Source organism: Monopterus albus, unplaced genomic scaffold (assembly GCF_001952655.1).
Source record: "Monopterus albus unplaced genomic scaffold, M_albus_1.0 scaffold220.1, whole genome shotgun sequence".
NCBI classification, from domain to species: domain Eukaryota; kingdom Metazoa; phylum Chordata; class Actinopteri; order Synbranchiformes; family Synbranchidae; genus Monopterus; species Monopterus albus.
Genome location: NW_018128100.1, coordinates 72,379 through 89,296, shown reverse-complemented (window position 1 = coordinate 89,296; position 16,918 = coordinate 72,379). Strand labels below are relative to the sequence as shown.

The following is a 16,918-nucleotide window of genomic DNA, read 5'->3' as shown; positions in this document are numbered from 1 at the left end:
GTGCTGTCCATTTCTTCTGATCATCCCTGAGATGGTTCTACACCTTCATTTGAGTCCAGCTGTGTTTGATTATACTGATTGGACGTGATTAGGAAAGCCACACACCTGTCTATATAAGACCCTACAGCTCACAGTGCATGTCAGAGCAAATGAGAATCATGAGGTCAAAGGAAGATATATGCAAGAACAGGCTCAATGATTAACTACATGGACTATTGTGGGTGTGGTGTATATTTTGTAACCATTCTTTAGTATATCACTTGTGTGATGTAAGAATGTTAACACTGTTATATTCTTTTTTTAGTATAATATGTGTGTGTGTAGAAGTGAATCATTTACTGCTTGCAAACCAATGATGGTAAGATGATGTCATGGGGTAGGACTGGATAAGTCTGACTTCTTCCTACTCCATTCAAGCATGTACTAGGTATAAGCACATTGATATTGGATTAGCATTTGTTGGATATGTGTAAAATTATGTGTGTTGACATATCAACTGTCTTTACATGCTTGAAAGAATAAATCAAATCAAATCAAATCACCTGAGTTTCTGTGAGATCCCAAGTTCCCAGAATTGCCACTGTGAAATTGTTTAGTAAAAATGCCGAGTGTGTGGTCCTGCATCGTGACGGAATCGTCTGGTGTGTGTGCCTCCTTAGGATTACAGTATTAAAAATTGATTAAATATTTGTGGTACCCCCACATTTTTACAGTCTCTTTGAAAGTCTCCTAGTTTGTGCCTGGTATTACTCACAGCAAATGGACTGAGGGGTTCGTAGTCGGCGGGTGAGATGATATTTAAATGTTGAGCCTTTTAGCCCTGGCAAGTATGAGACATGGGAACTGATTGGCAGGAAAGAAATCTGTAGGAGGTTTCTTTTGGACTGCTTACCTGACACTTCTGGAAACACTGAGCTGGTAAAGACCCCGATGTGTTGCTGATTGAGTTCAGAAGACAAACTTAATTTTCATTAAATTAGCGACTGTAAAATAAACCCCCAGATTGTATTTTTATAGTTCAGGCAGTGGGCTGAGGAGAGCACATTACACCACCTATCAGAGTTTAATCTTGTAGTTTGGGCACCCCCTGCTATTTAGCCTAAGTAATGCTCATCAATGAACTGCTGACTACACTTGCTGGTGGTTAGAAGAATCTGTGTTGAGGACTGAAACAGTTAGTTTGATACTGTTAATAAAAACATGGCCAGGACCAGTTTTGGTATAAAAACGGATTCCTTTGGTTTCATCAGTGCTTGAAGCAGCTCTCTTATGTTTGAGTTTGTACTGACAAGCTGTCTTCCCTGTGTCAGTCTGTTTGTACCGACACCAGATCTGCCAGCCAGTTGCCGTGCAGTGTATTTTAGTGTCTGTCAGTGAAGCACGTAGGTGTTTAGATTCTGGTTCATGGTATTCACTCATGTAACATTTAAGGAAGTTCATTTTAATTCCAAATTTTTCAAACTATTGTGAACCATTCTGTAGTGACTGTTATTTCTGTTATCAGTTTATCTGCATATTACTTTCTAGATTAATGTAGTCTAATGTCAGAAAATGGTAAACAACGATCCCAGCCTGAACAAAACTCCCGTCCCCTGAGGAAGACCAGCCCCAAACCCAGAATTTAAACTGTGCTACTGTATAAAACTCTTAGTTGATTGCCAGGCATGTTGCTGCTCTAGAGTTGTGAATCTTGTCTTACCCGTTGTTTCAAGCTGTCTGTCTGGTTCCAGTTAAAGTCCTAAGCAGCAGTCTGAAATTCTCAGGTCGCACCACCTGCCACCGTAGCGAATGCCAGACAGTCCTTCACCCTTTTCCAGCTGGTGGTTCAGAAAGCAGATCGTCCCATCTGTCCCAGGACTCTTTGCTGACTCAGGCCTGTGTATTCCAGAGGTTGAGAGGACGGGCAATGGCGACTGAAGTGCTCGGTGTCATGTCACACATCATCAACCGTTGTTATCATTCACATCGTAGTGGGGGTGACCTTAACAACCCCTTTGGCTGTGTGTGTGTATGTGTGTGTGTTTGTGGGGATACACAGGCAAGACAAGGAGCTAATAAGGAAATAGTAGTTCGGTCTACCGGTCCTCAGTCATCACATTCCTAACTGTGAATTCTGGTAATGAAGCTTCAGATGACCAAAAATGTCTTCAGGTGATACTTCATGGACAGATTTACTGTACTTGTTGTACATGCTATACACAGTACGTGTTGTGTGAACTGCCGTACAGTTTGATCCGATTTTACAGACAAAGCAGTTGTTCACTTTCTTATGGCTGCAGGTTAATGTGTTGTTTATTTTACACCTTAGCAGTTAAAGTGACCCTAATTTACCAGTATCTGACACTGTTGGTCTCATGTTTAAAATGACAGATACTTACATTTTCAAATGGATTCCCTAAATTAGTTTTAAGATGTGTAGTTAGACACTTTAAAGATAAGCCTGTAAGTACTCCATAATGATGAACTGCGTAATGGTGCCAGAGTTTCTTAAACTACCTCAAATATGACGTATTAACCTGTGTAAAATACCTAATTAATATATAATATCTACAATAACCTCACACTGGCTAATTTATTACCGTTTACAGTCTATAAAAACATGTATATTGCCAAACTGTTTCTGTATAGACACATTGCTTTGAAAACTGTAACTCAGCACAGTAGACTGATATTCACGACACAGGATGGACTTGTTTATCAGATTCTATCTTTGACTACTTTTCTTCATAAATGTGCATAGTAATTAACTCTGATCAGGTGTTTGGCTTGATTTAAAAAGAGCACAAACTTCATATTTCCACCACATGAAGATTATGGCAGGACACAAGGACATCTAAGTGTCTCTCTTGGTGTGATGTAACACTGCACTCTGCATGTTGTGATGTGATAAACCGTGGATGACTGTGTAAGTTTCAAGCTGCCATGATAAATAGCTACAGACTGAGTGTTTGGGGGCACCGTTTCAAGGACATTTGTAGTAGTGAGTGGAGGACAGAAGTCATGAGTATTCTGTCAGGAGCTGGGTGAGGCCAGTCTCCTGTCTGACATGTCCTCAGAGCTGCTTCAGCAGCAGCACAGAATGCAGATAGGTTTTGCCATCTGGGTGCTGGTTGCTCTGTCAGAGGGCGCCGCAGTTAGCAGCAAACACCAGACAGCCACAGAGCCTCAGGACAAGACTAGCTGTCTAATCTTCACCTGTGGATTTTTTTTTTTTTTTTTTTTAATCTAATGAAAAACTAGGATTATGGAGTGACTACTGGAGGTCTGAAACATTCGGGTCCAGTCATCGACTGTATGTGAGAAGAGGAGCTAGAGAGAGGTGGCCGAGTGTAGCAGCCTTCAGTGACACGTCTTCAACACAGTCTTCCCAAAAGAATTGAGGGTGTACTCGCACTAGGCAATCCGTGCCCAAGTACATTTGACCACCAAGTTCAGTTCATTTAACTAGTGTGACCGCTCTGTGCCATGCCCAGGCATTATTCAGTATATCGTGCACTGGCCCGTTTGGAAGAGGTAGGGCCTGGTACTGTTCAGCTGGACTTGGGCATGTTACGCACATTGTGGTTGCAAACTGTGCCTGGTCACAGACCACCATCACAAACATGACATGCAGCTCTACATTGGTTTGCAGAAGTATGGCAGTCCGCTTGGAGGGAGTGGGTGAGGTGGCATCCCCGCTTAACCTTCCACTTCAGCTTCATTTGCCATGAGATCCCATGAAAGTTCTGCGTTATTGTCTCATTAGAATGATGTAATGAGTTTCCGGGCCAGCCCTCTGTCTGGGATCATTGCCCTTAATCATATTAAGTTTGGCTTGGGGATATTAAATTTGGATTGGGGTGATAAATGACTTTTCAGACAGGCAGAGCCAGAGGAAATGAGCATTGCTGATGCCTTTAAAGGCCAGTGCAGCTTAAGAGTGCAGGTTTTGGCTCCCTCAGCGACTGCTCAGGGAAGTGTGCTCACTACATCACATTTCATTTATAAATATGAGGCTGATTCCCAGATTTGTCTTGAGAGGTGGTTTGTTTGTTTGTTGCTTGATAGTAACGTCTGAATGAGGCGAGGTGACTTTGTTTTCAAAAGTTGAGTTAAATGCATTGTCCATGTGAGTGGATGTGGTATTTGGAGGGAGAACGTTTTAAGGTGACGTGAGACGAGCTGCATGTGGATGGTATTTCCAAGAACAGGCTTTATGTTCTCGCTTTCTCACGACAGCATTAAGGTTCGTAAGAGTATGAAGATCACAGATCCCAAGGCGCAGGGCGACTGTGAAACGGAGGGAAGTTGAATTCCTTTGCAGTTGGTGAAAAATGTGACGCTTTGTAAACCTGTCTTTAAAGAACAGTTGAGGGGGAATAAGGTGTGATGGACTGTACTGTGAAGTATCAGGTAACTTAAAATGGCTTTTGTTAGGGGACGACATGCTGAGTGTACAGATGAAAGTTGAGTCTGTAGTCAGAGCATGTGCTAATTTAATCCTGTCATCATTTTACTGCCAGTTGGCCAAAGTACTGCATTAGTAAATAGCGTACATTTCTTTTTCTACTGTTTAGCACTGACTTTAGCACCTAGTTTTGTGTCCAGACACACGGAAACAACAGTTTTCTAAATACAATAGCTCAAAGAATTAGTTGGTTAATCAGAAAATTAATCTTGATCATCAAAAATGTTTTTTAAGCAAAAAAGCTGCTGCTGGTTCTGGCTTCTCAGATGTTTCATCATGTTTCTTTTTGTTGTACCAGAGAATAAACAGAGGATCATTCAGTCGGGTGCAAGAAGACATTTGAAGACATTTCCATACATTTGACTTTTTTTGACAGTTTATTGACAATGATTTAAATGGGAAAATAATCAGCAGATTATTCTTTAATGAAAATTATTGGTAGTTGCGGCCCGAAAAGTTTGTGTTTATTCTGGCTGTAAGTAAAAAGACAAATCCAGTTAGAACGATTAAGAATCATATGTTTCATTTTAATGAATTCAGACTCAGCACATGCATCTTGCTCTTCAGTTTCGTGGTGGAACTTGTTCATCAGCCTTATTCTTGTGAATCGTTTTGCCATTTGTGGAGCAGAAACCATACGTTGACGTGCTTCTCAGGTCCTCTGGTGTTGTGCTTGTCCAGCTAACACAGCTCACATGCTTTAGTTGTTGAAGAGAAAATCAATAGTGTTGATCAGTGGCTCCCAAAGTGGGTGCTGCAGCACCCTTTGCTACCTGCAGTTTCATCTCTTTTTATTTTCCTCCTGTATATTTGTGGTACACAGACATGGGTTAATTGCAGTTTTATACGACATTTTCAAACATATCAAGGAGCAGCAAAATACCCACATAAGGAATTGTGCTGCACCTAAGACCAGTGATGAACGTTCCTGGTTGTCATAGAAACACAACATGCTTTGCGTTTTCCAGACACCTAGCAGTCAGAAATAGTGACCAACAGTGCAGTGATGGGAGGATTTGCCACTGTAAACAGAGTTAAATAATGTATGTGTATGTAATGCTCACACAGACCGACAGCCCTTTCAGCTCAAATTAGCACCGGTACTAGCTCCATCAGCAGGATTCTGCCTCTTTTTGTCCTTACTCACCAGCTCTGCTTCATTCCTCAGGGGAAAGAACACCAATAACACACCTTCACAGGAAAACACGATGACGACAAAGTTAGTGTTCTTCCTACATTACAGCTTTGTGTGAACCACAGACAGGCAGCTGGGGACTACGCCGGCATGTTGATTTGAGTCAGCAGTAAATTGAGAAGTGGAGATAGTTGGACCAGATACAGGAAGAGCAGCTAGAACAAAACCATTGTCTGGTAACAATCAGTGCACCAACCAGGTGCTGATAAAGCTGCACACACAAAGATGCAAGTCTCACTTTAAAATCTGCTGCTTTTTGTGCCAGCTGCAGTAGCAGTATTCACCTTTATAAATAGGAGTAAAGACTTGAATGCAGATTATATTTCTCATGTTGAAAACAATCAGGCACAGAGAGTCGGATGGTAACGTTATGGTAATTTTATGCCTGGTCTCTGCGTTGGGTCAACGTGCGTTAACTCAGATTTTCCATGTTGTTTGATAAACTCAGTGACCCTCTGCTGCCTACAGCCCGTCTGTTGTTATTCCAGCTTCTCTACCCTGTGTTGTCAAAGTGCGGTCTGTAAATCAGGCCGTGCTCAAACGAGGAAGTGGTTCTGTTGGCATTCCTCAGTGCCTCCTTTCTCTTCAACCATTGTGTCTGTGCAGCGCAGGCCCTCTTCATCCTCTGAGCTGCACAGTAGATGTGGAAGTAGGAAGGCACGTGAGAGGGTCACTGTTCAGTAACGGGACTGACTTCATTGTCCACACAGAACAGAAACAAATGCCACCCAGTGGATGATGCGAGTTGTCATTGCTGCTGCTTTCTTCTTCTTGGTGGATTCCAAACCAGCTACAATACGTACATACTGCCACCTACAGTATCGTATATGCACAAGTGTGCTGGGGCATGGAACAATGTTACTAATGTGCAAGTAGAACTGGCGGGGGAGAGAAAACACTCAAGCACTCAGTTTCTGTTTCCATATCTTATCTTCTGTAGTCATAGTTGTTTTATCAGATATTGGTAAATCTCAGGAATCGAGATGGCCTGTAAATGAAGACTGGCTGGTTTTTGTCACGTCAGTACTCGGCAGTAAACAGCAGACCGCTGTTTGCTTTAAAAATTATGTAGTAGAAAACTAAAAGGAGGGAGAGAGAGCATGTGCTTTGCTATTATCTTTGTACTCGTCACATTTCTATTTTCCAAATATTTTCTGTGCACTTTTTTTTTTTTTTAACATCTTTTGTGTGGAAGCTCTGGAGGCATCTGTGGTGATGGCTTAATTAATTAGTATTCTTTGGCTTTCTGTTTGCCTGTTGTCTTCGTCTCTATCTATCATCTTCCTCCCACAGTGCTCCGCTTTCTCAGCTTTCACTAAAATAACCCGCCGCAGCCACTGCTCACTCTCTGGTATCACATGCATCCTGTGGATTTGGAGAGATAATGGCAGAGCAGTGCTTATTGTACTGAACTGCAGTGCAGCTATGGGTGGGAAATATATGGTCATCATAACCTTGTCACATGAGCATTCATGTCTGTAGAAAAGACATTATGCAGTGGAAATACCCTCTGCTCTCTTCATTGTGACTTTTTAATGGACAGGATCTACTGTTGGTTAAATGTGGCCCACATAAATGCAGCCTGTGGTTTTCTCATGGCTATCAGCACTTCAGTGATGGTCATAATAATGGCTTTGACATTTTAGTTAGAGCTACGATTTGACTGGCCTACAGATCTGCCAAGAACTAACCTGCTGTATATCATCCTGAGCACTGTAAAGAAGACAAGACATGTACACACTGCTGTTTGTCTGCAAAGCAGCTAATGTTTGGCTGTCATTGCTGGAGAAAATGTAAAATTATTTGAGCCACTATTTAGACCAATCTGCATCACTGCCAAGTACATTTAAAGAGCAGGAATTTAGCCCAGCACAATATGAGTTTTGGCAGGTTTGCTAAAGCCTCCTGCACCAGAATCCAAGCTATGACTAAGCAGACACAGAGACCGTCTACCAATTTATTCTCAAAATCCACGGCTGTCTGGTTTCACAGCTTTAAATAGTCATCATGTTACCAAAGAAGAAGTCAGATCAACTATGTGTGTGTGTGTGTAGCTGTCTGTGCTCATGCTTTAAAACTTAAAAAAACAAAAAAAAACAAAAAAGTTAATTGTTCCTGGGAAGTGTCACTAAAATTTGTAAAGCCCTAAAAGTAGTAACAAAATGATGGACCCAACAACTCCCTCCTCTTCAGACCGGGAAGTGAAAATAAACAGTAAAGATGGCGTTGCTGAGTGTCCGTACATACAGAGACCACCGTCTTCTGCTCTGGATGGGACCACATCAGCTCTGAGACCCCATTTCCACCAAAGCAACTTTCCCCACGGATCAGGAGCCTTTAGCCAAACTTCGTTCCTCTATCTACGTTTCTACCAGAGGAACAACGGTTAAAATGTAACGCACAGGGCACAGGTTTCTGTGCAGTAACTGCCCACTGTGATATCAAACTGAATCATTTATACAGTTTTCAAAATACTTTACCATCATACAGTCAAGAAACACAAGCAGTGAGATGATCAGATGGGTTGAAAACATCTGGATCATCAAAACCTCTGCACAAACCCCAGGCAGTGCAGTAGGCTGATGCTGAAGCATGAAGACGAGGTGGGATGACCTGTTAAAACAGGAAGCTTGGATGATGATGTTTAAAAGAGGAAAAATAAATTAAAATCAAATTTGAATAACCTGGAGGTTTATTTACAGTCAGGTCACCTGACTATTCGATGTCCACACCTCAAAAGTAAGACTTGCAGTGAGTTGTACTAACCTGGAATTATCCTTTACAGTCTTATTGGCAAGCAAAACAGTGAAAGAAGAGATGGAAGCATTGACGGTGACACGTCAAATCAGCTCTGGCATTTCTGCTCTGTCGGGTTTTTCCAAGTACATATTGTGGTTTGGTCTTTGGGGAACTCTGCTGTCATAGCAGTTGTCTGCTGTCGACAGATGTGACAGAACTGACCTCCTGTCTGTAACTGCCACAGCCTCGTGAGACCATTTAACAACAAAGAAAATCATCATCCAACCTAGTGGACTTTTCTTGGGCTGCTGATACTGACATAAAATGCCAGAGAACAAGGCGATCTGGTACTTTTTTGTATGTATGTGTGTGTGAGAAACAGACAAACCTGTGCTTCCAGCTCCCCGGGCGTTCAGGATGTCGAGATATGAACGCCGACTTGGATGAGATTAGATTGATTTTCTGTCGGTTGAATCAGTGGATTGTCAGCGGACCGCCTTGAAAGAGACAGTCGTGGAGAAAAAATAAAACCCTGCTAAAGGACGCCTCTACAAGACAAAGGCAAAAACAGAGGAGACAATCGATTGCTTGTCTGCTGTGGGCTAACGGGCGTAGGAGGCTGCCTGTGTGGTCATGTCACATGTGAGCCTGAAGCTCTCTGTGGTCACGTTCAGCTCAGTAGGCGACCATCAGGGATCGTTATGGCTGCACCTCCGATGAGACTGTCAGTCTGCAGGGCGAGGAGAGGGACGAGCTGTGTGCCATCTACACAAGTGCTGGGAAACTGGCTTATTCGTTTGTATACTTGATCCTGATTTTACAATAATGAAAGCAACAAGCCTGTCGTCAAAACACAACACTTTCAGCTGTCAACAACTTTTAATAAGCTGTTCACAGAAAATTAGATTAATTTGTCAGTGATGGGTGAAGCGAGGATTGATTTCCAAACTGTTCTATATCATCTAGTAAAAACAGTGAAACTGACCTGATCCTGTTGCTTTCTGTCTCCCAGTGGCCCTACTGACCAGTATCTGTTAGGACAAGATTAATGAACAGCAGTTTTCATAATCACATGTTTAATTATTGATCAAGAACATTTGCCAACACATATCAGTATAAAGTGAATATTTTTGGAGTTTGGACTGTTCATTAAATAAAGCAAGATCTCTAGGGAGGGTGGCACGGCGGTGCAGTGGTTAGCTCTGTTGCCTCACAGGAAGAATGTTCTGGGTTTGAACCTTGTGGCCAACTGGGGCCTTTCTATGTGAAGTGGCCATGTTCTCCCTGAGCTTGTGTGGGTTTCCTCTGGATACTCTGCTTCCCCCCACAGTCCAAACACATGTTGCAGCAGGTTGAAGAATGTACAGACAGCTGTACAGACTCTAAAGTGTCTGTACAGCTGTGCGTGGTTGTCTGTGTGTTAGACCTGTGACCAGCTGGCCTCCTGTCCTGTGAATCCCCAGTGTTTTCATGGTGAGGTTAGATTTTTTTAGTTTTTTTTATTAAAGTTCTACTCCTTGACTTAAAAAATTTGTGGTCGTTCTCACCTGGTGCAGTGAGAGACTTAAAGAAGGTCTACTGAATGTGTTCATACACACATTAGTCAGTCAGGTGGCCTCTGTGCTCTTCCAAAGTATACGACATTGAAGGCCAAACGGCCCCACCCTCTATGAATTTTATGGCCCGCCCCTGTTTGCTGTTGGCTGAAAACAGTGCCCAGTCCAGACGTGGCAGTTCTTTTGCTTAGAGCTTTGTGACACTGTGGTTCGGGTCAGCACGGGCCAAGCCTCCGTGTTTTCAGATGGAAACACAGGCCCGCCTTACAGGCGTGTATTGGCGTGGGCTGAGGCTTCTCACTCACACTGTGGGGTTTCTTTTCCACTCTGGTGACAAATCAATCTCTGTCCTTGATCAGTAAATTACTGCCCTTCACACTTCACACAGCTTCATTATAAACTCTTTGTCAGCGTCTCTCTCACTCCCTCTACTTTTTCTGCCTGGCTTGGTTCGTCTCTCACTCTCACGCCTTCGTTTCTCAATTTCTTTTTCTGACTCTTTTTTCCTCTGCCTTTTGCGTTTTCTATGAAAACCTTTTCTCTCTTATTCCGTCTTTGTCGTGTCGTCACTCTTTTTCCTCCTCTCGTGTATATAGAAGGTACACTGTGAAAAAAGGTGTTGACATAAACTCAGAAGTAACTTCATCAGAATTACAAACAGATGTGGACGTGGTGAGTCACAGAAGGCTGAAAGCTAATTAGCACCATTTAACATCTGTGGAAAAACCTATGACCATTAGCACGTTGGTCGAGTGAGAGGTCAAATCATCAGTGCCCAAACTGAAGAGAGACGGAGTTCAACAGTTAGTGTCAAGACAGACAAAAAAAATTAATATAATCTTTTCATTTGTTGTTTTTTCCCCCCAGTCGCTGTCATTTAAACCTGATTAAATCCTACCCACAGAGCTCTGATGACATGAATCCAGAGTTTTTAAAAAATATTCAATACATGGATGTTTTTTTGGATTGATATTTTATATTAGGAACAGGGCTACTTAAAGCTGCACATCAGTTACTTTATATTAACACTGGAGAAAATGTCTGTGTGTGATATGAAAGGTGACGCTTTTGAACCCACAAGTCAGCGTTTCACTGTTTGTGTTTGTCAGTAAACGATCTTTGATAAAGCCGCCGTGCACTTCTTGCCCAGCACAACACAGCCAACACACAGTTAGAGATGAGGGTGGTGAAGAGGAATTCACTGAGGAATTCATTCTGGACACTTCATTGACCAAAGAATTAATCAATAAAAGAACTGGCATATTAATCAGTATTTAAAAACCAATAGTGGATAGTTTCAGTGTTACTTTAAAGTTTGAATTCTTTCTTGAAGTGTTTCTGTCACCCCGTTGTCTCCATCTTATCTGTCTTCATTCTTGTGTTTTGTTCCATTTGAGAAGCTTTCAATCCTGACTCTCCGTCCGTCAGCTTCCCTGTGGCCCGGTCAGAACAGTAACGAGCTCCAGGTCTAATCAAATGGATGAATAAATCCCATTCAGGCTGCAGCTTTAGAATCTCGGTGCGACTGATGCTGTCTGGGTCATGGTGCTTCAGATACAGATCGTCGGGTCGCCACCATCGGGTCCTCGTCCATCTCAGTGGAAAACTCTTTCACACCAGATCCCAGGGTCAAATCCCACCAGTGGTAATTACCTGGGTTCCCCTGCAGTCATGGACAGTGTCTTTTGACTCACCATTTTCAAACATTTCTACAAGGAACAGCCACAGTATGAAATGTTGAACACTTTATTTTTTCTACACTGTAGGAAAAACTATAAAACTGGGAAAATGGACGTGACAGCAAATTTTTAACTGTGCTGTATGATGTATCTGTTGACATGCAGGTATAGTGGCTAATAATGAAGGGAACATTTGAACAATAAGAAAATCTAATCTGGATTCTCAGAACAGAGCTGTGATCATGTTGCACCATGATAATTGTGTATAGTTGTGATGAGCTGATTCTCAGGGTGCCTAATTAATGCTCTTGTTGTAGGGCATGAGCCTGTGTGTTGCAGTTCAGCCTCTGCAGATGTTCAGAGAGTCTGTACTATATCATGATGTAAAGCCTTGAAGCCAGAACTCATCAGTGTTTACCTGGCAAGTCGATTATGAAATGACCTTAACGTCGGCCTCACCTGAACCCTCAGGTCGCTCAGTGGGATCATAGATGGTTTGGCCTCTAGCTGGCATGGAGGGAGAGGGTAGGTTATCAGGATTATTAAATGCAGCAGCTAATCCTGTGACTGTTGGCCTGTAGCCCGCTGGGTCCCTGAGGAGTGGTAACAAGCCGACAGACGGATCAGTCAGCCTGTGCTGCTGCTGTCCAAGTCTCCCTTCCAGCATGTTTCATATGGGCCCTCTGTCACTGCTATTCTCGACGTAGTTTCATATCAGTTCCCTCTTTGCTATGTGTCATCACATCTCTCACTCTGCACACATGGACAGCCATAGTAGATGATGCCTTCATACATCTGTTTTTAGTATTTTAGAGACATTTCTTGTCTTTATCTGAAGGTGAACATTAGAGGGGTGACTACAAACGCAGAGAGTACAAGGAAGGCCATGCAACAGAGGGCTGTAGCTGCAGTAATACCAGGGACATTCTGAATATAATACATAATGCATACATTATAACTGCATCTTGGCCACCTGGACGCCTCAACGCTGCAGACTGGGCTTCACTGAAAGTCATAAAGTACTTTTAGTACTGAAACTCACATCTGTCCAATGTTTAGCCATTTAGAAATATGTAAAAACATCTTTTTGCATATGCACATCAGAAGTCATCCTCAGTAATCTGAGTATTGGACTAAAATCGTGAAAACGCTGTGAACAGCTTAGAATATAACAGTTAGTCCCAGTGTACAGTGTGAACTACAAATGGTGCTCCCCGTGATAATGATCTGTCTGGCACACTGCAGGACGTCCTGGCTTTCACTGCCTCGGTCCCTGGCTACCTTATTGATATGAAATGGAAGCAGGTCTCACCCCCTAAATGTGAAGACAGGACCAGGGAGGTACTGAACTGTGTTACTGAGATACTCAAACAAGGCCGTTTTTAAACATTTCTTACAGAAACACCTTGCAGATGGGAAACTACGACCACATCTCTGACGACTAGTCCACAGTGACTGAGCTACTGGCTACACGTGAAATGCATGTACAGTGTTTGCAGCCTGTGGTAAAACACAGCAAATACAAACTACACACTTCAAAAAGAACCATGTGCTCAGTAGGACTGACGTAACAGACATTGTTCTGTTTCTATTACCTGTTGCACCTGTTTATATTTGGAGAAGTACTTACAGTATAGTGCGCTCCTTTTTTAGTTGGAATCAAAAAATAGAGATGTAAAACTTTAAAATGTTTTATTTTTATGACAAATTTTTCCTTAAAGGTTACAAAAAGCTCTGTGTGTGTTGTTGATTACAGTTCTTAGAAAGAAAATCTGAATCAGCAGGTCAGACTTGAAGGAAAACAAACTGGAATTGGCCAAGAAGACTGCAGTTGCATGTCTAAATCAGGCTTTCACCAGAGTGTCTCAAAACACTTGAACAGCAGCAAGAAAAACGTACATGCATACATCTTGGTGTTGTGAACTCTTTGTCTGTGTTGTCACATTTCAGGTTGTGTCCATGACGTACTGTCACTATGTGGTGTTGACTAGAGAAAATGAAATTCATTTCATTTAGGCAAAGATATTGTACAGTTATGTTTTTTCTAACCTTTATTTACCCAGGGTATGTTCTCAGAGAGTGACCAGGAGTTCTCTGTCACGTGACTGTGTTACCTCCTCGGCAGGCGAGTTGTCATGCTCTGTGTACGTTTTTACCAGATGCTCCGACTTGATTCTTGTTCCGGTTATCGAGTTCTGCTCTCCTTTGAATGCTGCTCTCTGGTTTCATAAATTTCTTGGGCATGTGAGTGGTTTACAGGTTGCAGATCGAAGCAGAATATTTTGGGCTTCCTTGTACCAATCGAACCGACATAAACCACTTCTCCCTCTTGAACACTGTTACGCATTTGTCAAATTAACGAAAGCTATGGCTGGTGTTGTGATAGCTCCCGTATAAATCACATATAAAAGTCATCGCTGCACCACACATGGCTTTATGCAAAACAAAGTGCAATGCCTGATTTATTTCACAGCTAGCTGTAGCAGAGCAGTGTGATGTGGAGAAGATACAACAGGATCTTAATTTGGAGAAGATTTAGAAACTTTTGTTTAGGACAGCCTAATTCCCTGTTGTCACGTTGTGTTTTGAGGCACAGTGTCTATCTGAAGATGTGTCACCTATTGTGACACTCTGTCGCCTTATATTTTCTGAGATGCCCTGTTGTTTTTCTTTGAATTGCAGTGTTTATCCAGCTCAGTGGTTCTAAATGATGTGCCTTCTTGAATGAGCAGACTTGTTTTCTCCAGATGGAGGTGTGCATTGTTCAGGGCTCGCAGTAACAGCTTTATGGTTTTGAAAGTGACAGCCAAAGTTTTGATGAAGTCTCAACTTTTGGATGTCAGGGTACCCAACAGGCAACAGCACACAGCATGTAACATCCCAGTATATCCTTGGTTGAGTCTAGCTTTATCTCTGCCTTTCTCTTCTGCGTCGCTTCACACCAGAGCCTGATCAATAAGTCTCTGTGCTGTATGGTCAAATGCCACATTTATATTGTTACTGGCATATACCCTCTGTTTGGCTGTTCATAATGTACACATGCCCAGACTAAGTCAGTCTAATGCAACTGCTCGGTTTGGGCTGATCCAGCTGTGTGATCATTTTGGGAGCTGTTGTCTCTGTTTATATCAGTGGAGCTAAATTTGGGCATAAACAGAGCTCAGATAATCATCTTTTTAAATAATGGTTTGTAGGGACACATGACACTGCGGTCTTCCTTCCTTTCTTCCTGTACACCCAGATGAAACACTGTACGTCTTTTCCATCTTGCTGGCAGAACCTGCCAGCAAGATGTGAAGTGTGAATTTCTGAGGCATCTGTGTCGGGCTGTCTGGTAACATACAGTATATGCACATACACAGCATATATCATCCATCATTTCACAGTCCAAATCAAATATAACCCATGAAAACAACCTGTTAACACACTCAAAGTGATTGGCAGGTCTATTAATAAACCCTTTAACACCAGACAATCACACACCAAGTTTCTGCTCATCAGTGCTTGGTTCTATAGACTTACACATATAGCCGTGTGCAAAGGTTTTAGACACTAAAAGTGAAGTACAGTGAACAAAACCCAAACCACGTCGGTATTTGCTGTGACCGCAGTAAACTGACCAGGTTCTCCTGAATGTGTTGACTTATTTACACATCTGACAAACATGCAGCTGCGTTAACATTCAGTTGGAGTCATGTTTGTCTTCACTTGATGAATGTAAGTTCAATGTTCACTCTGATTTTAGCTCTGTTTCAGTCTCCATCAACTTATGAAGACAAGTGCACGTCCACTGTAGGTTAAGTGCACTATGTGTTGGCATATTTCGGATATGGGACACACTACCTGACAGTGTGTGTATGTGCACTTAATGAGGCTGCAGGTGTGGATACTGTTGACTGATCTGTAGGGATCCAATCATATTTGTAATATTGCGATATAAAGATGTCTAATGTTGTGGGACTGTGACTGTATGTGACAATATTTCACTAGTATAACTGCGTTCAGGTCGCAGAATTTGAAACTGACATGGTGAGTGCTCCACCATTGACATGGGCGAAAAGGAAACTGACACTGAACAATTTACAAACCCTGCTGGACGAAGGCAGTAGTAGCCGTATTTAGGACTGAGAGTCCTGGATACTACATCTCCCAGAAACAGTTGGGACACCGCTGTATGCAACACTTTAACGGCAATGGGCAAACAAACCAGGTGCACATACGCAGAACCAACCACTTAGTAACCACCCTTAGTCTTTTCTCTTGAAAAAGTAAACCATGATGTGTGGAAAAACACCTCCAGTCCTAGCTTGTCCTAGCTTGTCATCTTATTCTCCTTGTTATGTTGCGCCACGTAGCGGTTTGCTCACTAATTCCCCTGGTGGTCGGGGGGGATACCAGCAGCCTACTCTGATCTGATCCTCTCGGTAATGGCTGCTGAAACGTTGGAGTGAGTGTCGATAAACACACATCATACAACACCCTGCTGACATTTTGTACGAAAAGCCAGTAAAATGTTCTTGATTACACTTCCTAGTCATTAATTGTGATTGTGTCAGTAGCAGAATTTTGTCTTAATAACTTGTATAGCTGGAGAGAGTTTTCCTGCAGGCAAAATTGAAAATGAGCAATTGGGGTATAAAGAAAATGTGTTTTGACACTAAAGCAAAGTGCTAAGTGACCCGTTCCTGATGGAGGGCTGACTGGTGTGTGTTTGCAAGGTTTTGAGGGGTGGTGTTGTCACATTCTCAATGCTCTCTGAAGGGTTTTGCCCAGAGGAGTACCTGACAGCCAGCTGGCTGCTGTTTTGCTTCATGACAACTCAAAGTCGCACACAGAAACTTTCATATGCAAAAATTCAAATGCATACACACACAAAGGCACACCGAGATGTAGCCTGGAAGAAATCCAGCCTCTTCTGTTTGAGTAAGTAACATTTGGCTTGTAGTGTATGGTGAATTGTGTGTGCGCCTTGCCCTGACCTGTGTGCTCTGAGGACATTCGCGTTAGTACTTCATGTTTCTATACTGCCATGTGGTTAAATAGCTTGTGCAGTAATTTTCTGTTGCACCATCATCTATCAGTTCCTGAAGGTTTACACCAGTTATGTGAGTAATGATTGACCTCTTTAGCCGGTTTGTTCTGGTTGTTCCTCCCTTGACTTGCATTTTCGGCATCCCTGTGGGTTCGGCAGTGGTTAGGCAGTTGTGCCAGTCAGGGACATAGTTGATGCCTGGATCTTGGCTGCAGTACTTCCCACAGGTTGACCTCCAGGAGGATGTTGAGAGCTTCTAATACAGAGGTG

General features: G+C 42.5%; 1 protein-coding gene across 3 annotated transcripts in view; it reads left to right on the top strand.

The window, feature by feature from the left end:
- Positions 1–16,918, top strand: part of mei4 (meiosis-specific, MEI4 homolog (S. cerevisiae)) — a 37,245-nt gene that overhangs the window by 19,269 nt on the left and 1,058 nt on the right. The window lies entirely within an intron of this gene.